Consider the following 13,668-nt stretch of genomic DNA (forward strand, 5'->3'; position numbering starts at 1 on the left):
AAACCCAAGTCAAACTGGGGAACCTGCGAGGACATCTGTTAGTTTTTGCAACTGGACATCCCGAGGGAGTGTGTACCTCTGGTGGCATCTGCTTTCCTCTTCCACGCCTGGGGCTCCAGCATGGTGGGCTTCTCTCAGGATGGGCCGGAGCACCTGCAGCTTCAGGCCTCAGGGGCCTTCAGCAACGTCCAGAGGAAGGAAACTGCCTCTTTCAGGAGCCTGTGGCACTAAGAGGAAGCTTTCTGCAGATGCAGCCGGCAAGCTTCCCCGCGGACCCCAGAGGCACAGCTGCTTCTGAAGTGAGCCCCGGGAAGAGGTGTAAGTTCAACCACAGAGCAGCCACAGCCCTGCAGCAGCTGCCCGCCTGAGCTCCCCACTGGGATCAGGAAGGCGCGGTGGATCCTGGAGTGCTAATGGCTGTGTCAGAGGCATGTGAACCACAGCAACTCCGTCTTGAATAGGGGGTGGGTAAAATGAGGCTGAGACCTACTGGGCTGCATCCCCAGATGCTTAACACATTCCAAGTCATAGAATGAGATAGAAGGTCGGCATAGGGCCGGGCGCGGTGGCTCAAGCCTGTAATCCCAGCACTTTGGGAGGCCGAGACGGGCGGATCACGAGGTCAGGAGATTGAGACCATCCTGGCTAACACGGTGAAACCCCGTCTCTACTAAAAAATAGAAAAAACTAGCCGGGCGAGGTGGCGGGCACCTGTAGTCCCAGCTACTCGGGAGGCTGAGGCAGGAGAACGGCACGAACCCGGGAGGCGGAGCTTGCAGTGAGCTGAGATCCGGCCACTGCACTCCAGCCTGGGCGACAGAGCGAGACTCCGTCTCAGAAAAAAAAAAAAAAAGAAGGTCGGCATAAGACACAGGTCATAAAGACCTTGCAGATAAGACAGTTTGCAATAAAGAAACCGGCCCAAACCCACCAAAACCAAGATGGTGATGAGAGTGACCTCTGGTCATCCTCACTGCTACACGCCCACCAGCGCCATGACAGTTTACAAATGCCCTGGAAACGTCAGGAAGTTACCCTGTATGGTCTAAAAAGGGGAGGCCTGAAAACTCCCCCTCTTGCTTAGCATATCATCAAGAAATATCCATAAAAATGGACAACCAGCAGCCCTTGGGGATGCTCTGTCTATGGAGTAGCCGTTCTTTTATTCCTTTCCTTTCCTTTTTTTTTTTTCGAGACAGAGTTTCGCTTACGTTGCCCAGGCTGGAGTGCAATGGTGCCGTCTAGGCTTGCTGCAACCTCTGCCTCCTGGACTGGGTATGAGTTTAGACTGTGAGGTCTAGCTCCAGCCAATGGATGCAGGACACAGCAGTAAGGATGACCCAAATGCGTAAGGTATAAATATGTTTGCTTTTCATTTGTTCATTGTACTCTCGGGGCAAGACTGCTGGCGCGTGTACCCTTTCTGCAGAAAGTAAAAATTGCCTTGCTGAGGGAATTAAATTTATGTTCAAGTGCTATTTCTTAATGGCACCAGGGAACAAGCATTTAGCATTTCTAACACGGGTTTAAGTGATTCTCCTACCTCAGCCTCCCCAGTAGCTGGGACTATAGGCACGTGCCACCACACCTGGCTAATTTTTGTATTTTTAGTAGAGATGGGGTTTCACTATGTTGGCCAGGCTGGTCTGGAACTCCTGACCTCAGGTGATCTGCCCACCTGAGCCTCCCAAAGTGCTGGGATTACAAGCATGAGCCACCGTGCCTGGTTTGATTTGTTCCTTTACTTTTCTAACAAACTTGCTTTCACTTTACAGACTTGCCCTGAATTCTTCCTTGCGTGAGATCCAAGAACCCTTACTGGGGTCTGGATCAGGACCTCTTTCTGGTAACAGGTGTGCCTGGGGGAGAAGAGGCCAGAAGGAAGGTGATGCAGAGGCCACCTCCCCTAACCCTCACCAGCCTACACCACCTCTGCCACTCCCACTTCACAGGCGAGAAAACCAAGGCTTAGTGCGGTGGGGCCAAGTGCTCAGCTGTCACAGCTGGAGAGTGGCAGGCCAGGATTCAACATAAAAAGCAGCCCTCTCAGATCCTGGGAGGATGAACAGGAGAGCTCATTTCCTATTCTCCAGCTTCCGTCTCTAAGTCTCCAGGAACCCCAGCACCCAAAATGTTCTTGTACGTGAATAAGGAAAACAAAAGCCAACAGGTGATTCTCGATGCTCCTGTAGGCGCCAGGGAGTGGAGTAGTGCCACACTCCAAGTGCCTGGACAGAGAGGGATCTGCCAGCAAGACCTCAGTCAGAAAGAGGAGGAGGGGGAGCCAGGGCAGGGGGCAAGGAAAGAGAGTTCAGTGAGGGGTCAAAGGGTGCCAAGGCCCCAAGGTGTGTCCCGGACATGGAATGTTCCGGCAACCAAGAGAAGGCCATTGTAGGCTTGAGTGCAGACAGAAGGGGAGAGTGGCTCAGCACAGCCGGGGAAAGCTGGCCAGAGCAGAGGGGCAATGGCTCAGAAATGGCTGGGGAGCTGCGGCTCTGTCTGGAAAGCAGTGGACGGGTGTCATTGGTACCTGCTGCCATCCATGGATTCAACCAAGCCAAGGATGGAGATGGGGAACCAGCAGGCTCGGGACAGAAACATGGGCCCATCCCTCAACATCTCCCATTAGCGGATAGCAACCGTGCATGAGCTGCTTTGGAGGACTGCAGCTTCTGGCTCAGGGGCCAGCCTGAGTGTCTCTCCCAAGGCGGGTCATAACCTCATCAGCCTCCCTCCTGAAACCTGAATGCCACACGCCTGCTGCATTTCTCAGGATCTCACAAATCCTACCCCAGCCCCCAACATCCTGACCAGCCTGACAGTTACTTCCTGGAGCATCTTCCAGAGTTCCTTCGGGTTTGCTGACCCTGGTTGAGTGATGGCATTTTCTAGCTCTTTCTGTCTGTACCCTAGAATGTAGCTTGTCCAAGTCCAGTGACTTAAGTCCAATCTATTCATTTCACTACTGTCCCCTGGCAGGAGGAATTCCTCTGAAAAGACCCCAGGAGCCTGGCAAGGGGTACGCTGGGGAGGCAGCTGGTGACAGGGCCTGGGCAGAAAGCCGGCTTGTCACTAAGAATTCTTTGAACCTTTTGAATTTTGTACTATTTGCATATACTGCCTATTCAAAAATAAGTAATTAATTGAAATAGTGAGATCATTCTCTTTGATACAAAAAGGCAAAATCCTAACCGGAGTTCTGTCATTCTGCTGTTATCTCATCCCTGGCTGGAATTTGGTCACCCCAAACTCCCCACGCCTCAGCCTCAGTGTCTCCATCTGTAAACCAAGAACCAGGCCCTCTGACCTTGGTAGTGGGGCTCCATTTTGTGACTCAGACTTGTCATAGCCTGAAGTTGTGGCCTGGGCCCCCATCTCCGCAGGCTGGTTAAATCCCAGGAGTCGAAACCTCCAGGAGCAGGTTCCGTGGTGTGAGAGTCCAGGACAGCTTGTCACTCAGCAAGACAGCAGAGGGGCCACCCAGGGCGACCGAGGACACCAAGGTGGGGCCTGTGGCTGAGGTGCCCCCAGGAGTCCCAGTGGAGGCTCCAGGAAGGTCACAAGGGATCCCTCCTCCCAGGTGGCCCCTAAAGAGGCAGCACACAGTCCATGGAGGAAGAGGCACAGAATCAATGAATCTGGCTTTCAAGGAGCAAATAAACTTAGGCTCGTTGGTGTCTCAAAGGCATCTGGTCCCCAAATTGCTCTTGGGGTTCCTACTGGAGGCTCCAGGCCTCAGAGGCTGAGCAGCCAGGGACAACACTCCGGGATGGCTGGCAGTGCCGCCCCCGTTTCCTGCCAACCTGGGACCCATGGAGACCAGGGGCAGCCTGTAGTATCCCTGGGGCAGGAGGGGAGACCCTTGTCCTTTCTCCACCCACACACTGGGGATCCCCACGCCTCCCTCATAGCTTGTGAGGAGCCAGGGATCCAGGGTCAAAGTCAGACGCTGCAAGCTGGAAAGGAAGTGTTGGCAGACGTCCCCTGGGTGGGGTCCTGGGGTCTGCAGGTCACGTGGAGAAGGCACAGCAAGAACAAGACCGAGGCCAGGTGGTAGCGTCCAGCACACACTCCACAGCGGGCTTCCCGCAGCTCTGCACGGCACGGTGAATTTCCACCACCTAAGTGTGTCCACAGAGCCTCCACCAGATCAAAGCTCGAGATATCCCAGGCTTCCCAGACAGCCTGACGACCCTCAAAACTGTTTTGGTGAGTGGGTGAATCGTTCGTATGGTTCAAAATTCAAAAGGAACAGAATGATGTCGCCTGAAAACGCGTTTCCTGCCCCATCCCAGGGACTCAGGCTCCCGCACCGCCCCGGAGCAGCCTTTGCAGACGTCCTATCAGTGACAGGATCAGAACCCTGAGCTCAGCCACCCCAGCCCGCATCCTGTCTTTCCCCTCATTATTCCCGGGCTATTGGGCCAAGCTAACTTTGGAAGACCTTTAGGCTACAGATCAAATGATTGATAACAGGCTTTGCTCCAAACCTGCTTTTGTAAAGCTAATGGGAGGCCCCCAGGCTTCCAGGAAGAGGGAGCCAGAGTCCTATTAAGGTGCAGACAAAAAGGATGGTCAGCCATTATCCCAGAGGTTATCAGATATGCAACTTCCCCCATTACTCCTGCAAATAACACCACTGCTGTAGTCTGAAGTATCTTTTGAGAGATCTTTCCAGGTTTTGTGCATGGCTGACACCCACAGCCCCACCCAGACCCCATGGCTCCACCTGGACCTACAGCCCCGCTCCTGTGGCCCCACCAGAAGCGATTCGGCTGCAGGAGGAAGCCTTCCATCCCCTATGATTTCATCTCCACTCCAACCAATCAGCAGCAAATATCTGTTACCTGGCCACCCCCACCCAAACCCCTAATCTAAACCAGGTGCGGTGGTTCACACCTGTAATCCCAGCACCTTGGGAGGCCGAGGCGGGTGGATCACAAGGTCAAGAGATCAAGACTATCCTGGTCAATGAGGCTAAACCCTGTCTCTACTAAAAATACAAAAATTAGCTGGGTGTGGTGGCGGGTGTCTGTAGTCTCAGTCACTTGAGAGGCCGAGGCAGGAGAATCGCTTGAACCCGGGAGGCGGAGGTTGCGGTGAGCCGAGATCGCGCCACTGCACTCCAGCCTCACGACAGAGTGAGACTCCATCCAAAAAAAACCCATCGAAACAAAACAGAAAAACCCCTAATCTGGCCGGGCGCAGTGGCTCACGCCTGTCATCCCAGCACTTTGGGAGGCCGAGACGGGCGGATCGCGAGGTCAGGAGATCGAGACCATCCTGACTAACACGGTGAAACCCCGTCTCTACTAAAAAATACAAAAAACTAGCCAGGCGAGGTGGCGGGCGCCTGTAGTCCCAGCTACTCGGGAGGCTGAGGCAGGAGAATGGCGTGAACCAGGGAGGCGGAGCTTGCAGTGAGCTGAGATCCGGCCACTGCACTCCAGCCCGGGCGGCAGAGCGAGACTCCGTCTCAAAAAAAAAAAAAAAAGGCCGGGCGCGGTGGCTCAAGCCTGTAATCCCAGCACTTTGGGAGGCCGAGACGGGCGGATCACGAGGTCAGGAGATCGAGACCATCCTGGCTAACACGGTGAAACCCTGTCTCTACTAAAAAAAAAAAAAAAAATACAAAAACTAGCCGGCGAGGTGGCGGGCGCCTGTAGTCCCAGCTACTCGGGAGGCTGAGGCAGGAGAATGGCGTGAACCCGGGAGGCGGAGCTTGCAGTGAGCTGAGATCCGGCCACTGCACTCCAGTCCGGGCGACAGAGCGAGACTCCACCTCAAAAAAAAAAAAAAAAAAAAAAGAAACCCCGTCTTTACTAAAAAATACAAAAAAAAAAAAAAAAAAAAAAAGAAAAAGAAAAACCCCTAATCTGTGAGCTTTGGACAAGGTGATCTGAGTGTGAACTCCATCTCCCATGCGGCATAGCCAGCCTCGTGTCTATTAAACTCTTTCTCTACTAAATGCCGTGGTCTGTATGCAGCTGGCAGGAAGAACCCCCCTTGGGTGGTTACAAACCTTTACTTTTTTTTGAGGGGGTAACATCTCTGTGGAGATATAATTCACCTAGTACACAATTCACGCCTCTAAAGTGCACAGAGAAATGGTTTTGTAAACCCAAAGTCTCAATTCACTTAGAAAGTTCATTTCTGGGCCGGGCGTGGCGGCTCATGCCTATAATCCCAGCACTTTGGGAGGCCGAGGTGGGCGGATTACCTGAGGTTAGGAGTTCGAGACTAGCCTGGCCAACGTGGTGAAACCCCATCTGTACTAAATATACAAAAGTTAGCTGGGCATGGTGGTGAGCACCTGTAATCCTAGCTACTTGGGAGACTGAGGCAGGAGAATTGCTTGAGCCGGGAGGCAGGGGTTGCAGTGAGCCGAGATCGTGCCACTGCACTCCAGCCTGGCTGACAGAGTGAGACTGTCTCAAAAGAAAAAAAAAAGAAAAAGAAACTTAATTTCTGGTTGGGTGTGTACAGGTGATTACACACCTGTAATCGCAGCACTTTGGGAGGATGAGGCGGGTGGATCACCTGAGGTCAGAAGTTTGAGACCAGCCTGACCAACATGGTGAAACCCCGTCCTACTAAATATACAAAAATTAGCCAGGTGTGGTGGCGTATGCCTGTAATTCCAGTTACTCTGGAGGCTGGGATGGGAGAATTGCTTGAGCCCAGGAGGCAGAGGTTACAGTGAGCCGAAATCAACCCACTGCACTCCAGCCTGGGTGACAGAGCAAGACTCCGTCCAAAAAAAAAAAAAAAAAAAAGGAATAGAACGGGAGGCAGGTTCCCAGCTTGGGTTTATGCGTTGGCTTGGTGATTTGGGGCCTGGAGTTTTAGGTTCCGTTCTCGGTACTAGGACGTTCACAGTGCCCTGCCCCCACCACAATCAGCTGACCTTTTCTACCCCAGGTAAATCTTCAGGTCGGCAGCGCCTGCTTCCTGGGGAAGGGCCCAGGGTTCTCTAATCAGGCCCTGTTGACTCGCCAGCATTTTTGTTTTTTTTTTTATTTTTATTTTTATTTTTATTTTTTTTTTGAGACGGAGTCTCGCTCTGTCGCCCGGGCTGGAGTGCAGTGACGGATCTCAGCTCACTGCAAGCTCTGCCTCCCGGGTTTACGCCATTCTCCTGCCTCAGCCTCCCGAGTAGCTGGGACTACAGGCGCCCGCCACCTCGCCCGGCTAGTTTTTTGTATTTTTTAGTAGAGACGGGGTTTCACCGTGTTAGCCAGGATGGTCTCGATCTCCTGACCTCGTGATCCGCCCGTCTCGGCCTCCCAAAGTGCTGGGATTACAGGCTTGAGCCACCGCGCCCGGCCTTTGTTTTTTAAATTGAGCCAGAATCTCGCTCTGTTGCCCAGGCTGGAGTGCAATGGCACGATCTCAGCTCACTGCAAACTCCGCCTCCCAGGTTCAAACGATTCTCCTACCTCAGCCTTCCGAGTAGCTGGGATGACAGGTGCCCACCACCATGCCTGGCTAATTTTTGTATTTTCAGTAGAGACGGGGTTTCACCGTGTCGGCCAGGCTGGTCTCAAACTCCTGACCTCAAGTGATCTGCCCACCTCAGCCTCCCAAACTGCTAGTATTACAGACATGAGACCGTGCCCGGCCAACTCGCTGGCACTTTTAAGATGCCCCAAAGAGGAGGCCAAGCAGGCTCCATGCCAATCCACTGCCTTCCATGGGGTGTGGTGTGTGCAGTGGAGACCCTGACAACTCAGGACACTGGGGGAGAGTGTGCGCGTGGGACGGTGGGATGAGTGTCGGAGTCCCAGACTGTCACTGCTCAATGGGTTCTTCCCACGCACTCCACAGACAAAATCAATCCCCTGAGACTGTGCACTGCAGTAAAGAGTTTAATTGTCACGAGGGATCACGTGAGGTCAGGAGTTCGAGACCAGCCTGGCCAACAAACCCCATCTCTACTAAAAATACAAAAATCAGCCGGGCGTGGAGATGGGTGCCTGTCATCCCAGCTACTCGGGAGGCTTAGGCAGGAGAATCACTGAACCCAGGAGGCGGAGGCTGCAGTGAGCCGAGATCTTGCCACTGTGCTCCAGCCTGGGCGACAGAGTGAGATCCGTGTCAGAAAATAATAATAATAATAATAATAATAAATTGTCACAAGGCTGGCCATGCCACAAGGGAGATGGAATTATTACTCAAATCAACCTCCCGGAAGGCATGGAGGTTCGGGGATTTTCAAAGACTAAATTTCTCCCAAAGCTAGCTTGGCGCACACCCAGAATGAACGAAGCCAGCCAGCCTGTGAGGTGAGGAGCGGGATGGAGGCAGCCATGTCAGATTTCTCTTCCTGTCATAATTTTGCAAAGGTGGTTTCAGGACAGGGCAGGAAGGCCTGTAACCTGCAGGTGCTTGACGATGAAAAAAGGAGAGTAAGGCCACACACAGCATCTCCACATCCAAAGTCCCGAGGAGGGGTGTCCTGCAGTGGGGAGAGAGGGAGAGACCAGCAGGGGCCCTAGAAGGAGGAGGTGCCTCGTGCAGCTCACCTAGGAACCCATCTTCATCTCCACAGCGTGGAACTCCGCGAGTCCTGGAAAGCTCTCCCGTGTGTTCCGGAAACAGCTCGCTGCAAAGATCCCCCTTCCCACAGGACTGCGATGAGACTCGGGGACGCTGGGTCCGCCCAGGAAGGCCAGCTGATGGCCTCATCCGTGATTCCCTGAGCTCTTTTGTCCCCACAGATCCAGCAGAACAAAATGCTTGTTTAGAAAAACAACAAAAAGCGCTTGTTCAGCTTCTCTGCCTCCTCCAAACCCTGAACCGGGAGACCCTCAGCCTAGCTCCCCCGGGTCAGCCTGTAACTCCCACCTTAGCCCCTGAGACTGGGCTGGCCAGGGGGACCTGCTGTATCTGCTGCCCCTCAAGCCCCTCATGCCACTCCCCCACCGATTCTTTCCAGCCCTGTTCCCTCTCTCCATCAAAGAAAACCCCTTTTCCTGACTCTGGAGGCCTTGCAGGCCTGTAAGTTGGAGTGGAATGTACCCTACTGTGAGATGGCCCCCCCACCCCTCCGCAAGCCTGCAGTAATCCTTTGGAATAAAGCTGTCCTTACTAAATCCGGATTTGTTTTTTTTTTTTTTTTTTTTTTTTTTTTTTGAGACGGAGTCTTGCTCTGCCACCCAGGCTGGAGTGCAGTGGCCGGATCTCAGCTCACTGCAAGCTCCGCCTCCCGGGTTTACGCCATTCTCCTGCCTCAGCCTCCGAGTAGCTGGGACTACAGGCGCCCGCCTCGTCGCCCGGCTAGTTTTTTGTATTTTTAAGTAGAGACAGGGTTCACCGTATTAGCCAGGATGGTCTCGATCTCCTGACCTCGTGATCCGCCCGTCTCGGCCTCCCAAAGTGCTGGGATTACAGGCTTGAGCCACCGCGCCCGGCCCGGATTTGTTTTTTATTTGACAATTTCTTCTCTGTGAAATTCTCGACTCAACTCAAGGGACGGAGCCAAGCTTAGAAATAAAACAGGAGCAGCGTCAACAGATGTCAGGAGTGGGGCCTCGTTTCTGCGTGGTGCATTCTGAGACCTGGGCACGCCGTCCCAAGAGGGCAGCAGACGTTGGGGAAAGTGTCAGTGCCGCTGAAGCAGAGGGAGGGGGCCAGGGAAGGATCCAGGCTCCTTCCGGCCCCTGGCCGCCTGAAGATGAAGCGTTGTCCTGGCAGTGTTTGAAACGAGGTCATTAAGGAGTGAAATCGGTACAGTGAATTGTGCAGAACGTGGCAAAACCTGCCTGGAGATGAAGAGTCCCAGAGTGTGCAACCTCTCAGGAGCCTGGGTCCAAGCCCACCGTGTCCTCCCCCAGACCTGCCCACGCCTCTCTCCCAGCTGTCAGGAGTTGTCAAGGGGATTAAGGGGATTCTCTTTGCCGTTCATGGGAACGGCAGCTAGATTAGCTGGGACCTCCTACCGAGGAGGGGGTGCGCTCGGGGCAGCCCAGACGACGTGACACTCAGAGAGCTTGGAGGGGCGGTGACTAGAGGTAGGTCACAGCCAGACACCAAGGCCTTGACTTTGGGGTGTCGTTCCATGGGTAAGAACCCTCCCTTGGCTGGAGGTGAGGCTAGGGCCACACACCCATTCCCCAGCCAGCCTTTGCAGAGGTCAGTGAGAGAGGCAAATTCTGGAACCTTTCCTCACCCTCTTTGACCCAGGGAGGATTTAATCTGGAACGAAGCTGGTTGAGACTAGTTTTGTGAGGGATCTGTCCACCCAGGGTGCCAGTGCATTTTACAAGGCTCGCTCTCGTGGTGCAGTTGAGTTCCCACTCGCAGAAAGTACTCACCCCATGGCTATAAGGCAAAGGGCTGGGTCTTGTAGGAACTGGACCCCAAGCAGGGAACAGGTCAGCGCAGGGCCTGTTTGTTTGGTGTGGCTGCACATGCACAAGGGACAGGAATGTAGGCGTTTCTGGCTGCAGGGAGAAGGCTGGACAAGCACAACAGCACCTTCGGGGTGAGCATTTGCGTTCCCACTGGAGATGAGGCCAGGTGTCTTGCACTCAGGTTGCCCTGCGAGGAATTGAGGCCAGGCCTGGAAGGAGGGTGGGATGGAAGGGAGGGGCAGTCTTGCGGATGAGGGGTCAGGTGTCCAGGCCCTCCAGGTGCACAGGTTGGAGAACCCGGGTTCTCCATGTGTGTGGGTCCTCCAAGTGCCCAGGCCCTCCAGGTGCCCAGGCCCTCCAGGTGCCCACATCATCCAGGTGCTCACATCCTCCAGGTGCCCAGGCACTCCAGGTGCCCACACCCTCCAGGTGCCCGGGTCATCCGGGTGCACAGGTTTGTGAGATGCTCCCACTGCGTGCTTCCTACCATTTTGCATCCAATGCACACGGATCCACTCCGGCCTCTCAGCTCCCCTGGATCACCCCAGGCAGGTGAAGGAATGTTTTGGAGTCCCATTTTCTCCTCCCTGAGACAGGGTGGCACCTGGCCGCCTTCTCTGGGTGCTGCAGGCTCAGTTCACTTTCCCACACTGGAGCCTTCAGGCCAAGCCTCGGGGAGCACAGAACCTCGGGACAGTGGGGATCCAGGGCCCCCAGAAATCCAGCTGAAGGAGCTTCAGGGTGACCCCACCTCCCCTATCCCTCAGAGCAGATGCTCCTAGAATGTTCGTCCTTAGAGCAAGTGAATTAGCGTTCCCAACAAGGCTGCCCAGGGAGGGGTAGGGGCAGGGTGTGTAGGGCCCAGCGTGGGCACCGAGCCTGTGTCATCTGTGGTCTCAGTGGGCAGGTGGGCGGTGCTGGAAGAGCCATCTCCATCCACTGTCTCCCCTCCATGCTCTCCCAAGGCGTGGCCCCTCCCCAGGCTGAGGGCCCCTCCCCACCATCACCATCTCTGCAGGGTTTTGGCTGAAGACCAAGGACTTCCAGGCTCTTTAGAGGCCAGAGAGGTATCCCGTGTTTGGGACAGTTGGTGGTAATCCAGCCCAGGTGGGGAGTGACCAGAGGACACCCAGGCAGAGCCACTGTTCCCTCTAGGACTCCTGCACCCCCGCTCTGCCCAGATGTTGGCTCCCCACCCTGCCCGGGCTAGGACCCCCATTCACCTCCCTGCACAATTCCCGCAGCCTGTGAAGCCCACGCCCTCAGGTGGTTTTGGCTGACTCCAGGGCAGGGTTGCCTCCTCCTGTCCCAGGCGTGCAGCTCTCACAAACACAGCTGGCAAGCACAGTGTGGCGAGCTCAGGAGGATTGTCTAGGATGCAGGTGTCACCGGGAGGGGTCCCAGCCTGCAGCCCACCGTCTTCTGTGTCGGGCTCTTCCCACCACCACCTTTTCCTCCTCCCTCTGCTTTCCTCTGTCCTCCATCCTCCTCTGCACTGGAAGCCTCTCCAGGCCTGAAGGCAGAGTTGCCAGAGCTGTTGCTTGATTAGGGCCGTGGTCCCCATCCCCTGGCCAGGGGAATTCTCTCTCCTCTCCCCTTTTTTCCTCCCCACTTCCCCCATTCCTCCCTCTTCTCTCACCCTGAGCTGGGTTAGGCAGATCGGCTCTGAGCACAGAGGCAGAAGCACATGGATTCCGGTCCTCTCAGGGGCCAAGACCCTTTTACATCAGAGCTGGTGAATGCAGCTGCCCCTGGGCTGGGGGAGGGGCCGGGGCACCACAGAGCCGAGGTCCCCGCTTTCCAGGCCAATGCCTTCCTGCCTTCTGTTTCCCTCCCTTTCCTGCACCGGGGGTTAGGGTTTAATTGTCTCCATGCCTCCATGCGCTTCCAACCGCAGTTCCCAGCAGGTCCCAAGATCTGCCCCAGAGTTCCGTCCAGCGGGACCTCACTGGAAGACAGGCTCCCAGCAAGGAGCTCTGCAGGAGGGCGAGATAGCAGGAGAGGGCTGGTCATGGCGAGACCTGGGCTTTCTGCAATGAGGGGGCGGTGAGAGGATTGGTCGCTGGTTCCTTCAGGAAGCCCTGCTCTCCTGGGGAGGGCGCACCTGATAGGCGGCTTCATTCAAATGTGTTTGGGGCTCCCGTCCCCACAAACGCTCCCCCCTCACCCTCTCTCTGGGGGAGAGGGAGCTGCCACACACCATTCGTTTACGCCCGCTCTCTCCCACGGTGCTCAAGGCATTGAAGTGTCAGTTGGAGGGAAGGCAGAGCATGCATGGCAGGCCTTTCTGGGTCCACCCGGGATGAGGCCAGGCCATACACAGCACCTTTCTTGGCCTCATCAATGATTCTCTGAGCTGTTTTTGTCCCCACAGATCCATCAGAACGAAATGCCTGTTGACCAGACTCGAGTTCAACTCCTCTTCCTCCGGCAGACCCTGAACCTGGACCCCCTCGGCCAGAATGAATTCTTTCCAGCCTTGTTCACATCCCCCACAAAAGAAAACCTTTGGCCGGGCACAGTGGTTCATGCCTGGAATCCCAACACTTGGCACCCCAGAATGCCCTGGTCCACCACTGGGCAAGGTCTCCCTAATGAAAGGGCCGCGAGGAGGAGGGTGCCCAGCCCACTAGGGAAAAGCTGCCCAACCCCCACTCCCAGGAGACCTGCAGCCAGGAGGCCTCTTTGCTAACACCCCATGGAGCTGACTGCTCACTCCAGTGACTTCATGTTTCTGGCACCTGGAGCCTTCCTGGTTCCTTATGGGACTTGGTGGCTCCAGGGTAAGACTCAGACTACGGGACCCACTCAGGGCCTGTGACCCCAATCCCTGCCCCCCACCTCCCGTTCAGCTGGGACAAGACTGCATGGGTCCTGCAGACGGGCATCTCCACTGGATCCAGGATGGAGCCCCACGGTTGCCCTCCCACGCGGGAGGTAGACGAGGGGTTCATGCTCTGAGCCCTGGACTTGCCCTCGTAACTGAGAGGCTCGGGGGTGTTCTGGGAACAGAATCAGTGCCGCTTCCTCTCTTGCTCTGATCCCAGCCTAGAGAAAAGCTTCCTTCCTGACCTCCCAGGATCTGGAGCCCTGTATCCTCTCAGCGGCTGACTTCCAAGCCCTTCCCAACTTCACCCCTGCAGCTCCCTGGGACTGGAACCTTCCCCCTCCTCCCAGGTGATCTCCACCTGAATGTCCCTGTGCAGGCCGCCTGCCCTCTACTCCCGAGGCAGATCCAAGATCCCGGCTCAGCCCCTACGTCCTCGAGGGGTGCGTGCTCACATGTGATGGCTATGCTACCGGTCCATGGCTC

At 55.5% G+C, this 13,668-nt stretch overlaps 1 long non-coding RNA gene across 1 annotated transcript; it reads right to left on the reverse strand.

The window, feature by feature from the left end:
- Positions 1 to 9,421: 9,421 nt before the first annotated feature.
- LOC117088188 lies at positions 9,422 to 13,163 on the reverse strand. The gene is made up of 3 exons (XR_004439058.1): positions 12,556 to 13,163; positions 10,317 to 12,385; positions 9,422 to 9,764 (listed from the first exon to the last, which is right to left on the reverse strand). It is a non-coding gene; the product is annotated as an uncharacterized LOC117088188 (long non-coding RNA).
- Between the last annotated feature and the right edge of the window lie 505 nt (positions 13,164 to 13,668).

This window comes from Trachypithecus francoisi, unplaced genomic scaffold (genome assembly GCF_009764315.1).
Source record: "Trachypithecus francoisi isolate TF-2019V2 unplaced genomic scaffold, Tfra_2.0 Lachesis_group10, whole genome shotgun sequence".
NCBI classification, from domain to species: Eukaryota; Metazoa; Chordata; class Mammalia; order Primates; family Cercopithecidae; genus Trachypithecus; species Trachypithecus francoisi.